This window comes from Passer montanus, unplaced genomic scaffold (assembly GCF_014805655.1).
Source record: "Passer montanus isolate IOZ18808 unplaced genomic scaffold, ASM1480565v1 scaffold34, whole genome shotgun sequence".
Taxonomy (NCBI): Eukaryota; Metazoa; Chordata; class Aves; order Passeriformes; family Passeridae; genus Passer; species Passer montanus.
In genome coordinates, this window is record NW_024368152.1 from 2,879,513 (window position 1) to 2,892,645 (window position 13,133).

The window sequence follows — 13,133 nt, forward strand, 5'->3', positions numbered from 1 at the left end:
TCCATTGTCTTTCTTTCCTTCTTTAAAGCTCTGTTTTGCTGTGATCCTGCCCAAAACCTTTGCCAAAACCCCCAAGCCTGGTCAGTAAGGTGCTAGGACAACTGCCTGTTGTGCTGACTAATGTTGCCTTACTGTCTGTGTACTCCCACATCAATCTCCCTCTTTTCTCTGCTGTTTTCTCCATTCCTAAATCAGTAGCAGTTTGATGCAGGGTTGCTCTGCTGCACAGCACCAGTGCAGCCAGTTCCATCACCTCTGAGATGACAGTGTGCTCAGGAAATGTAACAGAGCTGTCTACAATGGAGAACATGATTGAACCTGTGGGCAAGGCTGCTGATAGTTCAAAGTGGCTCCATAATTTTACATTGCACACGTGATCAGTCTGGTAAAGTGAGGACCTGGTTCTCCCCAGCAGGTGCTTTGGAGGCAATGTTCTTGTACATCTTGCTAAGGAGAGCTTGGAAACATGCAGTCATTCCTCCTGACTTCAGATGTCTACAGTGTAGTTTTTACCATCTGAGCTGCCTATCCTAAAGAACTTCCTCATCACTAAGGGGATTAAATAGCTGGATATAACTGACTGCTGCTAGACATCTGTTTTAGAACTGGAACAATAGTACCAATGGGAGAACTTAGTGCTTTATGTTGACTTGTATGAAAGCGTAAATAGGTTAGTCAAAAAAAACATCTGCATTGCAGGCATCTGGGTCTGGTTAAAAAAAAAAAGGAAAAAGAAGAAATGAATGAAAAACAGATCATTTACTGCACCTGAGAAAAGGACAGGAATGTGCATGTTGCATGGCCACAACCTTACCTACTCCTGACACTGGTCTGGCAGTGGCAAGCTCTTTCAGCTTGGACAGGGCTGTGACCCCCTCTCCTTGATGCTTTCATGTCGTCTTGTGGGAAGCTACTGCTGGGATTGATAAAAAGGGAAGGGAGAAAAAGAGTAAGGAGCTGTTGTACAGCTGTGCCTGGAGTTCACACAACACAAGCTAAGGAGATGCTTCTCCTGTTCTTGTTCCCTTTGTGCATGTGATTGCACACTAAGCCTTCAGCATTTCTCAGGCAGACTCAGTAAAAGTTTGCTGTGTGATTCATTCCTCCTCCCAGTGATAATAATCAAGTGGAAGTGACTATAAATGCTCAAAGAAAGAGTAACCATTGCTAGAAATATCAAACTGACCAACCATTACCTGGATGCTACTGGAGGAATCAATACCAAATATGGTTTCTTGAGAATCACAGGTGTAATCAGTGAACTCTGTAGACATAATGATAACTGTTTGATCTCTGGCATGTGGGAGCTTAAAATGAAGGTCATGTTCAAATCTGATTGGAATTCAGGGAAAGCTGCTTGGCTTATTACCATGGCTATAGTGCTGAATTCTATTTACATTAGTAAACAGTTTAAAATACTTGACATGTTATTCAATTAAATCAGTGATTGCAAGCTGACAGACCAAAGTTCATTGATTTTTCCAACCACATTAAACTAAGTACATGGCACAGGGTTTCATTTAGCCTGTCTGCTTAACCCTTTCACCTTGATTCAATTACCCAGAATAAAATTAATGTGTAAAATATTAAATAACTCTAAATTTCTAAATTAGAAGGCATTGCAAGAATATATTCATCTCGATGGCTTCTGACATACGTTTATTACTGTATGATTTACAATTTGCTATGGATCGTGTTGTAATCCAGATGGCAAAAGTCACTCAGAAAGTTTTTTCTCTATACTCATTCAGTAAATTGATAGATTCGTGGAAAGTAAGACTGAAAAGGACATGAGATTATCTTCTCTGACCCATCTAGATCTCTGGTCATAAATTTTCCCTTTACTTCAGGGTGAAGACTAGTCTGACAAAGGCACAATTTGTGATTTTTGCTAAAGCAAGTCATGTGCAGAGACAGGCCAGCTTGATTTAAGGACATCAAGGAATGAAGACTTAGCCCCTTCTTTAGTCCTTTATTCCAGTACTCAATCACTTTCATGCTTAGAATCATGTGCCTTATTTTAAATTTCAATTTGTCTAGATTTAACTTTCAGCCATTAGTTCTTGGTATACTTTTCTTCACTAGATAAAGTAGTCCCTCACTAGCCACTGCTTTCTGTGAAAGTTTTTTAATCAAGCTACAAGGCTTTTTGTCACCGTAAGTATTATCTCTTTAAACTATTTGATTTAAAGCATTTTCTGTAGCTTCCAGCTTGGTTTTGTGGCTCCCTCATACATTCTCTCCCTTTTTTTCCCACAATTTAGGGAACAAGCCTGCTGGAACTGAGCACAGAAACTTAGCATTCATTTAAAATCTCAGAAGTGCTGACTTTTGTACTCACTGTTTCATTGGTTTTGGATCAACCTCTTGACATAGGATCGTATAGGAAGACCATTAAATTATTTTTAATAGTAGAGAAGTACTCATTAAATTTATTTTTATCCTTTAGTCCTTGGTTCCATACTTCATTTTTGTAAATGTTAGTCTTTCTGTTTGGCTGTATTAACTTGATTTTTTTTTAGTATGTCTGGATTAGTAAATGATGGATCATTTTGTGTGCCTGTACTGCTTTCATTAGTATTGACTATCTGCTAATCTTCATGACAGCTGCAGATTTTACCAACAATGGTTACATTTCCTTCCATATCATCAGTAAAAATGCTAAACATGTTCATTTCTAGTATTAATCTTTATGGTACTGACTATCTGCTAATCTTCATGACAGCTGCAGATTTTACCAGCAATGATTACATTTTCTCCCATATCATCAGTAAAAATGCTAAACTGTTCATTTATAGTATTAATCTTTATGCGATTCAAAGAGAAATAACATTATTCAGTCATGATTCCATATTTGTGCCTTCTTTTTGAAAACAGAAAACTGAAATAATTTAGTGGATTTCTAATGTATTTAACATGTATCTATTACATTATGTGCTTTTTGTTTTGATCAGAAAGTCATGTGGCACTAGATGTAATAGTTGTCAACAACTTAAGTTTCTTTAGTTTTCTTCAAAAAACATGCTTTAGTGTTTTTCAGATAAGGATAAGAACCCAGCCTTTTGTTTTGATCAGAAAGTCATGTGGCACTAGATGTAATAGTTGTCAACAACTTAAGTTTCTTTAGTTTTCTTCAAAAAACGTGCTTTAGTGTTTTTCAGATAAGAATAAGAACCCAAAGTAAAGACACTCTACAAAAAAAGAAAACCTCTAAAATTGTGGTTTAAAATATGTCTAGGGGGTAGCAGAACAGTTGAAAAATATTCAAAGTAAATAGCCTCTCAAATTTATCTTAGGTGTTTTCAATTTGTTGCTCTGCAGGGAATGATTTGCATTAGTTAAGAATGGTGGTTGTGTGAGATTCCTTATTTTTAAACATCAAGGGAACATTCATATTTTTTTCTTTTCCTGCAAGGCATGATCCACAGTTTCAGTTACAAAGGTGTCTATTGTTTGTATTATGATCCCTGCAACAAGTTCATTAACTGCTGATGAATAAAACAGATTTGAGATGTAGAAGTGTGATTGTGAATTTGCATTCACAGTTTTATAGTGGGATATGTAAATTTTCAGTTCTTTACAGAAGCAGTTGTCTGAGCAGATTCCTAGGCTGCAGCACAGGCAAGTTAAATGTCAGTATGAGCATTGGCCATCTAAACCCCAAGACAAGATCACTGTAAGGATTCCTCGGAATTTTTAATTGAACCGTGCCTGTATAAGACCTTGCAGACAAACAGCACAGAACCTTCAGCTCCCAGGATCTGGCTCACTGCTAATGCACAATGCCTTGCAGGATTCCAAAAGGTTCCTTAACTCTCCCCTACACTGGGAGTCTTAGGGGGAAAAAAGCAGTATTTCTGTCAAAATGCTCTGGTACTATCCTTTCTTCCAGTCTGATTCTTTTTTCCATAAACAAAGGTTCATTATCAAGGTAAATCAGCTCAGGTGTCTTTGTCAGGCTACCTGAGGCATAAAGACTATTCTGACTGTTGTGTTTCTAAAAGTCTCCTCTCCGTGAACTTTTTTCCATAATTTGCAAGGCCTTGCAAAGTGAGAAGTGATCTCAAACAACCTTGCAGGTACCACAGGGCAAGAATTTGAACAAGGGCAGATCCTGGCAAGCAGCAGGCAACAGTGGCTTACTGAGTGGTGTGAACAGGAGAGGAGGAGACACAAGTGTAGCTTTTCCCTTGTAGGTTGTGATGGTGACCCACAGACCCCTTGTGCTCTGTTCTTGACAGTGTTCTCATGGGTAACCTGAGACTTTTAATTTCAAATGAGGGCAGTGGAAAACTTGGGAGGTAAAAGTCACAAAGATGAGATGACATTGAGCAAGTATTTCCAAGAGGATTATTAGTCTTTTGAGAAGCAACTATGGGTCCCTCTCTGTCAACCTTGGTGCAGCTCCAGTTGTGCAAGGCTGATCACAGGAATCACTGGTGTCCCAAAATCATAGTTGCCTTGTACAGCAGTCTCTTGAATGGTATTTCGCTTGAAGCTGACCAAAGAAAAAAGTAAAATTATACAAAAATCATAAACTATATTCATAAAATCAAAACTAGGCCAGATTTTGCTAATTTTTTTCTTTTTTTTTTTTTTTTCTGAGATCATAAATTGTTGTCATTCTTTGTGAATGTGCAGGTGTTGTGGTTTAACCACATTCAGCACCCTCTCCCCGATAGCAGGACAGGGGAAAGAATCAAAAGAGCAGAAGGGACACTTTAAAGACAGTTTAATAGGTAAAGCAAAAGCCACATGCACAGGGAAAACAAAAGAAAAATTCATCACTTAACACAGGCAGGCAGGTGTTCAGCTATCCCCAGGGAAACAGGGCTCTCTCACGTGTAACAGTGACAAACCAGGACTGCAAAGGTCCCCTTCTCCTTCCCCCAGCCTTGCACACTGACCGTGACCCCAAATCCCCTGCATCGGCTGGGGTCTGCTGTCCCCTCCAGTCACCTCACTGCTGGGATGAGCTGAGGAACAGAAAAGGCCTTGAGTGTTGGAGCAATGCTCAGCAACCGTGGAAATATCCTTGTGTTTCTATAGTGGGCTGACCCCAGCTGGGTTCCAGGCACCCACCAAAGCCTCTTTCTTGCTCCCCTCCGCAGCTGGACAGGGGACAAAAAATATAACAAAGGGTTCACGGGTTGAGATAAGGACCAGGAGAGATCACTCATCAAACAACATCGCAGGCAAAACAGACTCAACCTGGGGATATTAAATGAATTTATTACCAAGAAAATCAGAGCAGGATAATGAGAAGTAAAATAAATCTTAAAAGCACTTTTCCCCACCCCTCCATCCTTCCCAGCTCTACGTCTTCCCCCAGGAATGGGGGTAATGATCAGTTCATCACAGGTTGTTTCTGCTGCTGCTCAGGGAGAGGAGTCCTTCCCCTGTTCCAGCTTGGGGTCCCTCCTACAGGAGACAGCTCTCAATGAGTTTCTCCAATGTGAGTCCATCCTACAGGCACCAGTCCTCCCCAAACTGCTGCAGCACAGGTCACTCTTCATGGGATGCAGTCCCTCAGGCACAGGCTGCTCCAGCCTGGGTCCCCCACAGGGTCACAAGTCCCACTGCAAACCTGCTCCAGTGTGGGCTCCTCTCCACAGGTCTGCAGGTCCCTGCCAGGAGCCTGCTCCAGCACGGGCTTCCCACAGGTCACAGCCTCCTCCAGGCATCCCCCTGCTCCAGTGTGGGTCTCCTCCATGGGCTGCAGGTGGATCTCTGCAGCCCTGTGGATCCCCATGGGCTGCAGGGGCACAGCTGCCTCTCCATGGGCTGCCCCACGGGCTGCAGGGGAATCTCAGCTCTGGTGCCTGGAGCACCTCCTGCCCCTCCTTCTGCACTGACCCTGGGGTCTGCAGGGCTGTTCCTCTTACATATTTTCACTCTGCTCTTCTCTGGTTGTTATAATGCTGTGCAATAACATTTTTTTGCCTTCTTAACTGTGTTATCACAGAGGTGTTACCATCATTCCTGACTGGCTCTGCCTTGGCCAGCAGTGGTTCCATTTTGGAGCTGTCTGGCATTGGCTCTGCTGGACATGGAAGAAGCTTCTGACAGCTGCTCACAGAAGCCACTGCTGCAGTCCCTGCGTTACCAAAATGTGGCCGCACAAACCAAATAGAATTATCAACCCTGCTTTCAGAACAAATCAAAACAGCCCCACAGGAGCTATTGGGAATTAACCCTACCCCAGTCAAAACCAGCACTCCAGGATATTCAGACCACCCGATAAACCTACCCAACCAAAGCATTCCACTGACAGTTGTTCTTTCTCTTCTTTGGCTTCAAATCTGAGTCCATGGACCTCAGTATTATCTCAGTGCATGGAATGGTGTGCTGGCAATGCATTATGCCCTGCAGCATTCCTCATCCCCTTCCCAATCCAGCAGCCTGAGCTTTTGAACAAGAGTCATTACAGTGGGGGTGCTGTGCTCTGGGGTGCCCTGAGGCAGAAATGTCTGCAATCCAGCTCTCAGCTCAAGAGTGTTGTGCACCAGGATATTAACTTAAAACTGGCAATATTGCTTTGGTGCAGAGGCTTCCTCCAGGCACCCACAAGACAGATGGCTTTATCAGTACACAGCCATTCACCTCTGCATTGCAATTGGGAAGAAGTACAAGCAAATTTCCAACTATCTTTGCTAAGCAATTTTACAGCTGTCTATCTGAAATTAAAGCACCCTCTCTTGGTTGTGCTTTGCATTTTTATAGTGACTAGCAATCTTCTTTCTACAGTGCTACACTCGGCCTTCCACTGGGTTCCTGATGCTCACTAAAATATGTGACACTAAGTTAATGAAGATGAGTGCTTCAGGCTGTAGGGAACCAAGCAAAGGAGAAATCTGTGTAATCTGTATAATTGGACACTTCTACAGACACTGTAAAAAACAAATCATCTCTAGCAGGGAAAGGCTTCTGTGTACAAGTTCATAGGAAGGTACTGATCTGCACTTCATGGCAAGTCTTTGTAGAACCTATGCAAAGGGCAGCTTCCCACCCAGAGCCCATGAGTCCTGTTCCTCCTGAACTGAATGCTCAGGTCTTTGAATAGGTATGATCCAAGGACTGAAGCAGTGGGTTGCTCGGTAACTGAGTGTCTGTCCCACTCAAATGAGTGGAAATCCAGGAACACATGTCTGAAGCTGGAGTGATTTTCCATCTGACTCAAAACTAGTCAGAGGTAAGTTTGAAGATGAAGCACCAGGGCATGTGCACCCCTTGGCAATTGTACTCTGGTTTTCAAATGAAGTTGACTCCAGCTTCCCACACATGAGAGGTAAGAGTGAGACATGCTTAAAGAGTGCTACCACCTCACCATCAGGGAAAAGCAGAGGACTGAGATTTCTTTGAGCTGTGAAGTAGGAGGGGTTTACAGTCATCTCCGAAAGCAACTTCCAGCTGGGAGAGTCTGCCACTGCAGTTCTTAACTCATGGAGATGCTCTGCTCTGAAAACAGTCTCTGCATCCAAACTGGAGAAGTCAATGTCTGATAATCCGTAAAAATCTTGTCGACAACTCTGTGATGCAGGAAAGAGGTAAAATCTCAAAGGATATCTTTATTTTTTTTAACATTTGTATTTTAGTGCAGTGAATCCACATTCATTTTCTGCCTTGGAGAAGGAATATGGGAAGCTGGAAGAAGCCCTCCCTCTGAGTTAGAAGAGAAAATCCCAACAGCCTGTATTTTGACCCTTGATTTGTCTGAGAAGACTAAGGAAATGTTGGTAAAAACACAGTAACATGAGAAAGAGAGGACTCCATCCAGATGAAGGAAGGGAGCAGAGAAGAAGAGAAGAACACTTACAACTTGAAGAGGCCTGTTTGCAGATTCTTCATAAAGAAACTTTTCCTACTTTTCTTTGTACCTTTTTTGCTTTTTCCTGTAACTTCTAAATCTTCTTCATCCTTTCAAAGATGAGAGAAAAAAAACTGCCAATGTTATTAAACTGCTGGTTCATCACATATTTGTTGAAGTGTGCTCTGATTTGTTTTCTAGTCCTTTTCAAATAATTTAGTTGCTTTTTTGACCCCTCACTGGGTGAGGAACTGACATCTTCATGGTATCTTTTTTTAATTTATGAACAGATCTTATCAGTTTATGAAGTTATGTCCACCATTTTGCGATATCCTATGTGGAATTTTATCTGCCATTTTATCTCAAGTTGTGCATGATCATGGTGCTTTTCTGCAGCTTTGCACAGTCAGCTTTTGATTTTAATCCCCGTGATAACTGTAATGGAATCAGCAGTCTCTGTTCTCCCATTATTCATCACCTTTTCCAGGTCATTTAAGACTTTGCTGAGCAGCACAGATCCTGGCAAAAAGTCCCAAAGGATTGTGTTGGTGATTTCTTTCTGGGGGGAAAACTTCATTCCTACTTTTTGTTTTCATATTTTTTAATTGCTCATTAATTTAAATTAGGATCTTCTTAGCTCATGACACTTCCTTTTTAAGGGCTTTCTTTTACTCCATCCAATTGTAAAAATGTGCTTTAATACACCTTGTTTGCTTATTTGCCAATTCCTAAAAAAAAAAAAAAAAAAAAACAAAAAACGCCAATAGGCTTGTGAAGTGTGTCTTCTTTTAGGGATGCTTAATGAACTGCTTCCCAATATATTTTCCCATGTGTCTGCTCATTCTCTTCCTTGCAGTGGCTTCTACTGATTTGCTGAACAAGGGCATCATGCTCACTCATCCGTAGTTCCTCAGATCACCCCTGGAATCCTTTGTACCAATTAGTCATTTCCCCACCTTCCCCTCCCCTGACACAGAGGATTCCCAGGGAGAGGTTGCACACTGCGGCTCCCAGTGGGGTTATTTCATCCTTCAGTTGGTTCAGAGCTCTTGGTGAATTCCATCTGGTCTAGTGAGCTGTTCGAGTTGTGTCCTGGGAAATGTGATCTCTGAAGAGAGAACTCCAGGCTAAGCCCAGTGGATCCTACTTAAGTGCAAATGCTCACTGCTCTGACCCTCACTTTGTTTTCCACTCAGAGATTATTTGAATTCTGTTCCAGTAATTTCTGCTTGGCCTCACAGTCAGACATTCGCAACATCAGAATAAAAACCACCTAATGAAAAAATAAATATTATAGAAGTGGTGCTCTTTGGATTAATGTCTTTGTCATGCTTCATTTCATATTTATTGCATAGATTTTTTTTTACCCTGTTCTGAAGTTGATGAAAGAATCATGCAGTATTCACCTTGAGACTTCACAACATAAGACATGTACCTTTACCAGGATAATACCTAAAAATAGACTACCAATAGTGTTAAATACCACAACTATGCTGTACAGTGCCATGCCAGAACTAACAGATGTGTGTTTAAGGGATCAGAACATTTAAACTGGACAGCAGACAATAAGTGTAATCAGCAATGTGATGGCAATTGCAAGGGACCAAAACAAGGGAACATACCAGAAAGCATGCAAGAACAAAAAATTCAGCTAGCAAGGTTCCCACTAAAGCTATGTGATTTAATTTAAAGCTTTGAAAGATTTTCTGTCAAACTTGGAAAGCTCAAGTAATTTATATCTTCTTATATTCCAGTTTAAAATCTTACAAGGGAATTTACAGACCTTTTGTGGTTTTGGTGGACTAATTCACTAGCCTGTTGCATTGGAGACACACAGCGTTCTGCAAAATATATTCAGGATTAATCAAAGAATTTCCAGTTTCTAAATCAGAAACCATTTTTGGATGTTACCAGACTAGACATCCATTGCCACTAAATGTAAGAAAATTTCCTAGGATACCACTATGGAAGACTCACAATCTCTGGATGTTTACACCCTTTTTCTAATTCAGGAATGGTGAATGTCAGTAAAATTCTACATTTTCATAATAGCTCTACATTCATTTTAATGTACGTGATCACAGGTAGAAAAGTTCCAGCCCTTCCAAACAGATTGTGCAGGGTTGTTTAGAAGGTGGAACAGGTGCTTTTGTAGAATTCATTACTCACGGTTTATAAAGCCATGTGGAATATAGTAACTTAGACATTTTGATTGTCTGAAAATTTTGTTTGAAAGGCAATGAAATGACTGGCTGAAGTAGTACTTCTGTTGTAAAACAGTGCTTTAGAATGAGAACCAAAATTGTGGTCACGCTTTGAATCTATTTGTGCCTTCTTAGAATGAATCCTTCTTAGAATGAATCGTATTCCAGAGTCCTGATACCCCAGATATGCCCACTGCAGCCATAATTTCATACTGTGGCTGTGCTCTGAAACAAAAGAAACATATCCCTAAGTTACAGAAGGGCACAGCATGCTGTGTGTTAGGGTTGTTCACACACACAGAACTTGGCAGTTCTTCGCAAGCCATCCAGCCATTCACAGGCACTGAATGAAAGGCCCAGCCTCCCATCCCCATTTGCCATGGGATGGAATGAGAGATGCCTATGAGGACATGGGGTATGAGAGTCCAGCTTTTAGTCTCGTCAGCCACAGAAGCAGCAAAGGACACAACATGAAGGGTTCTTGTCACAGGTTGTAATAAAATTTCTCATACCAGCTTTCACAGTGAAAAACACCCACTACGGATGGCCAGCCAGGAACACATGTTCATGCTGGCATGGGAGCCAGTGTCTGGTGGGTGTCTTGATATAGACAAAGTCCAATTTAGTGGACTTTGGGGACTAGAGCAGAATGAGAGAACCTTAACAAGCTTGCTCCTCTTTGCTCCTAAGCAGATGGAAAATTGCAGGCTGTTCACAGGAAAGAGCCTAATGCCTTGTTTCTGTGCAAAATAGCAGCCATTGTATGTCTCCTTTAGAGCAAGAAATAATCTACTGTATGGATTGAAAACAGCTAAGTGGTGCACACAGTCAGAGGAGTGCATGTGGTCTTAAGGTCTTGTATTTTCGGGGTGCCCTGATGTTGGAAGGAATGATGAATCTGACTCCATGTTCTTAGAAGGTTAATTTATTGTTTTATTATCTATATTATATTAAATAATACTATACTAAAGAATACAGAAAGGATACTGACAGAAGGCTAAAATATACCAATGAAAAGCTCATGACTCTCTCTTTAGAGACTCGACACAGCTTGGTTGTGATTGGCCAATAAATAAAACCAATTCACATTAAATCAATGAAACAATCACCTGTTGGTAAACAATGTTCAAACCACATTCCAACACAGGAGAAGGAAATCAGATAATTATTGCTTTACTTTTTCTCTAAGGCTTCTCAGCTTCCCAGGAGAGAAATCCTGGCAATGGGATTTTTCCAGAAAATATGACAGTGACATTAAGTAATGATGTGTATTGTAACTCTTGTATCCAGATACATCCACAGGAGTGCCATAGGCTTCCCACATCAGATCAACAGTGCCTTGGTAGCTGAAAAATAGCTTTATGTTAAAGGATGATCCCCACCTTCTTCACAAGCTGTCAGGACTGCATTGCATGTCCTTCAGGGCACTACCCTGCTCACAGAGTGTGTGTGCTGAATCCTGGGACATGGCAGGACAGGGCATTGCACTTGTGAGGAAAAGGGAACTCTGTTACTGTTTCCAAGGTTAACTGGGACTCTGGACCTGTGCTGGAAGTCTGTCCACCGCCGGCTAGACATGAGCCTTCCCAGAATAACATCCCTAGAGGAGTCTGTCCAGCAGTATGCACCCTGATCTTAACATAAACATTTGAAATGGGTAAATGAGAATGGCAATTGAGAGCAACTAGTTCCAAGGCAGGCATCTGTGTGAGCCTTATCTGGAGTTAGGTAAGAAAGATCCAGCCCTGCTTGACAGAACTGGGTTCCAGGTAAGCTCTGAAGCTTTGTCTTTTGTGCTTTTTCTGGAGCAGTACCTTTGTGCTTTTCCAGAAATGGTTACCTATCTTTGCTTAGGAAATACTTCTGGATCTTCCCCCCTGTAGTTTCTCACACATACAAACTGCAGAAATTTCTGATGAAATTTGCTTCCATGAAAGAATTTCTCCTTTCTCCATAGCTGTAATGAATTAGAATTCTTTCCTATTATTTTGCTATGACATTTTTGTCAGTCTCTATTCTTTTGTCCCTCAATGGCACCAAAGCACTGTGGGCAGGCAGGCTGCAAACACAGGAGTAACTGTTGGCAGTGGAGCTGTGGGAAGTGCAGGAGTCAATGCTCAGCAGGAAATAAATGAACAGTTTAAGCTACTTCAATGGTAACTCCGTAAGCCTCAGCAACACAAATCTCTTGCTGCTGTGTATCTGTAACCTTAGATGACTTTGAGGACTGAACTCTGCAGTCTATAGCTCATCTACACAGCATTGCAGTCTTCTTTTATTGATGGCATTTTCTACTACTGTCATCAACATATTCCAATACATCTCCTTGATTTTGTGCTTTGTGAAGATACTACTGTGTAACTCAACAATACAACTAACATTGTTCCTCTTCCATGCCTCCCTTACCATCTTAAAATTCCTTTATCATCTTCACATCCCTCCTTTAAACTGTGTTTTGCTGCAATGCCTACAAAAATTTAGAAACAGTCTGACTGTGAGCTGAGAACATTGCTTTGCATGCCAAGCTATACATTCTCTTTCCCTGTGCTCCTTCCACTGGTGGCAATCATCTGCCTCCCCACAGATTCTAGGCTCTTTGGGGCAGGACTGTTACCCCAACAGAGCTGGCAGTTTAGCTACCTTTGTTTAAGGCAAAAATTACATTAAGCTTAGCTCTAATTTTTGAGTAATGCCCATAATTATTTGCAAGGACATGCTTTCAGATCTAATAACTGTTAAAGTCAAAAAGCCTAGCATTAGTCATACAGCTGTGTGTTGAGGAAGATTTGGTGGTTTGTTTTCTTTATATGGTTTATTTTATTGATTTGCCTGCAGTGACAGCACTTTATGTTTACTCCTATCCTGCACAAAGGGGCGTTAGTGGAAGCTGTGGGCAGGTTCAGAATTCTGCCATGTATTCCTTCAGCCTGGACTCTTTAAGGATGATGAATTTTGGAAGCTACTTCTTTAGTTAAATATCTGGATTGTTGTCAAAATTATGACTTCCAAATGTCATATTGCTCGGCAGGTATAGAATGAAAATGGTATATGCTTTATGGGAAATCCTCTTTTAAAATTCTGCCCCTGTATCAGTATAGAGAGCCTTGAGTAAATCAAGCTTA